The sequence below is a fragment of the Limulus polyphemus genome, unplaced genomic scaffold (genome assembly GCF_000517525.1).
Source record: "Limulus polyphemus unplaced genomic scaffold, Limulus_polyphemus-2.1.2 Scaffold476, whole genome shotgun sequence".
Taxonomy (NCBI): Eukaryota; Metazoa; Arthropoda; class Merostomata; order Xiphosura; family Limulidae; genus Limulus; species Limulus polyphemus.
The window spans coordinates 149135-151873 of NW_013666086.1; the positions used below are offsets into that span (position 1 = coordinate 149135).

The 2739-nt window shown below is 34.6% G+C and overlaps 1 protein-coding gene across 1 annotated transcript in view; it reads left to right on the forward strand.

Moving 5' to 3' along the window:
- Window positions 1-423: 423 nt before the first annotated feature.
- The window catches only part of LOC106458497 (leucine-rich repeat-containing protein 70-like), a 23277-nt gene continuing 20961 nt past the window's right edge, over window positions 424-2739 (forward strand). The window contains exon 1 of the mRNA XM_013918018.2: window positions 424-928. The gene's annotated coding sequence lies outside the window, so the exon portion shown is untranslated. The remainder of the gene's footprint in view (window positions 929-2739) is intronic.

The window sequence follows — 2739 nt, forward strand, 5'->3', positions numbered from 1 at the left end:
TATAATGATGATGTTGTATAATTAAATGTAATGGCGTCTATGTTTAGTAAATCGGCCATCAAAGTATCCCTAAAAGATTATTAATTTGGTATAAAAACTAGTTTATAATTTAAGCGAAAACGAGTTTATAACTGTTTAGTTGTCATTAGAGTAACATATATACAAGGATAAAAACTAATATCCTTGAAGAAGTCGTTTTTGTTATTTTACATTTCTATATCACAAGAATGACGTCTTAAAGTTTTACTCAAGATAGTTACAGCAAACTTATGAAAATGCCAGGAATTTCAAACCATGACGCAATTAACTATGTTCGGGTGGAACAATCTCTATAACCTAGTGTTAACACCCACAAAGTAGACTTCATAAACCACCCCTTGACAAAACTTGGATTCGTCGTACCTCTACTGGATATACCTCGCAGCGCGTAATCGGCCCACTTGGTTGTCCTGTGCGAAACTGGTGGGTAAATGTAAGCTTTAACTGTATATTCAACTAATCTTCGTGAATGAGCACATTGTTTACTTGGTAGTTAGAATTAGTGTATTCATTGAAAGTTTTCACAGGTTGAGGAATTCAGTACGCTTAAAATATCGCCATTTTGTCTCAAGTAAATCTATTAAGTGTCTGAATATAACTTATAAGTAATACTAATAGTTATTTTCGTAGAGTTAAAACGGTATATGCGTCTTTTAATGGTGACAGCACCTGAACAGGTTTGCCCTAGTTCTGGAAAGTTGAAGTACGACAAAAGGAAGTCTCTGAAAGACACATGGGAAAATTTCTAGTTGTAGAATACTATAGATTAGAATACAAACGCTTAAAGACAAATGGTGTAATATCCAAGTTGGGGAAAAATAGCTCATGATGATACTGTGTCGGTGGAATTAGAAGAGAAAGTTAAATTTCTGGGGCTGTCTTCATTGCGGTAAGTAATGACCATTTGAATAAACGAAAAAGGAAAATATATCTCTTAAAAAAGATTAATAACCACAAACCACGAGTACATATTTTGGATCTGTTTATGAATTATGATTAGCAATATCTTTTCATTAAAAAAATACCCGATAGTTTATAACGTTGTTTTTATTTTTAACTCCAGACGCGAGCTCAGTATTGCAGCTGTGCAATAAATTTCAGCAAATCGAAATGTATATTGAAAGAAAACCGTGTTTTCCGTGTATTATCGCAAAATATAAAAGTCTGAATTGAATCGAAACTCTAACAGTACATAGACTAGAGACATTGATAATTATATGGTGCCAAACTTATCGCATCTTGGAAAAAAACTTTAAAAAATGTAACAATATTCTTTAGTTCGCCTACATAGGTTATCGGACAGACTCTATGTACCATATCCATGGTACATAGATATGGATATGGCTCTATGTACCATGGATACAGACTCTATGTTATGGATATAGTACATAGAGTCTGTATCCATGGTCTTACACAGATCTCTTCTTGCGAGACAAATAATTTCCAATGTGGATACATTCATCACTGGGACTCATGACATAAGTCAGTCTCTGTCTTTCAGTCTTTCCATCATCAGTGGGACTCTTGACATAAGTCAATCTCTGTCTTTCAGTCTTTCCATCATCAGTGGGACTCTTGAAATAAGTCAATCTCTGTCTTTCAGTCTTTCCATCATCAGTGGAACTCTTGACATAAGTCAACCTCTGTCTTTCAGGCTTTCCATCATCACTGGGACTCATGACATAAGTCAACCTCTGTCTTTCAGTCCTTCCATCATCACTGGGACTCATGACATAAGTCAAACTCTGTCTTTCAGTCCTTCCATCATCACTGGGACTCGTGACATAAGTCAACCTCTGTCTTTCAGTCCTTCCATCATCATTGGGACTCATGACAGAAGTCAACCTCTGTCTTTCAGTTCTTCCATCATCACTGGGACTCATGACATAAGTCAACCTCTGTCTTTCAGTCTTTCCAGTTACGACAAGACTTTCAATTTCTTTTTTGAATAGTACATATGCGAAAAACCGAGAAAAGTTGAGAAGTGATCACTGTTTAAAATTGTGCGTTATTAGCCTTGTCGTATCGCTGTTAGAGAAGAGAGGCTTTGTTAAAAGTGACAAAGCTCTTCATCGACATATGTCCAATCTCCAGTTCAGGTACATGTTTTAAAAAATTAAACAGAAACAACATTTATATAAAAAAATACTTCCGTCGAACACAAAAAGTGGTGATTATTTTTTTTCTTTGTCCCACCATGATTCAAGTCATCCTAGAAGTTACCTTCCTATTGTTTCAGTACTTTATCGATAATCGAATACTCCAAGGAGAACTTTTTTTATAGATATTAGATACGTTTTTTTTAATCAATATTATTAATTTTTCTTGCAAAGAAAAACTGTCGGTTTGTATTCTTTCACTATGCCTAAATTGAAGTGAGCGTGATTTAAAATTATTTTATTAAAATAAAACAAAGGTGTAGAGACGATATTTTTGACATGTTTTATCCCCCATCTCCAAACAAAATCAGTTGGAGGGTAACATGAGTGTGTTATTTTAAAAGAAGAGTATTATTTATATATTGTTTATCGCATTGCGTTTGTATGTGAGATCATTGCGCTGTTTTCATAAGTTCACTCTTGAAGAACATGCTTGTTTGGTTCGTGATAACACATTCGTCCTCCATTGAATTGATACATATTATAGCTAAAGAGGCCCTTGTTGCATAAGTACGCACCCAGTTAGTGGCTTCGTTAATTA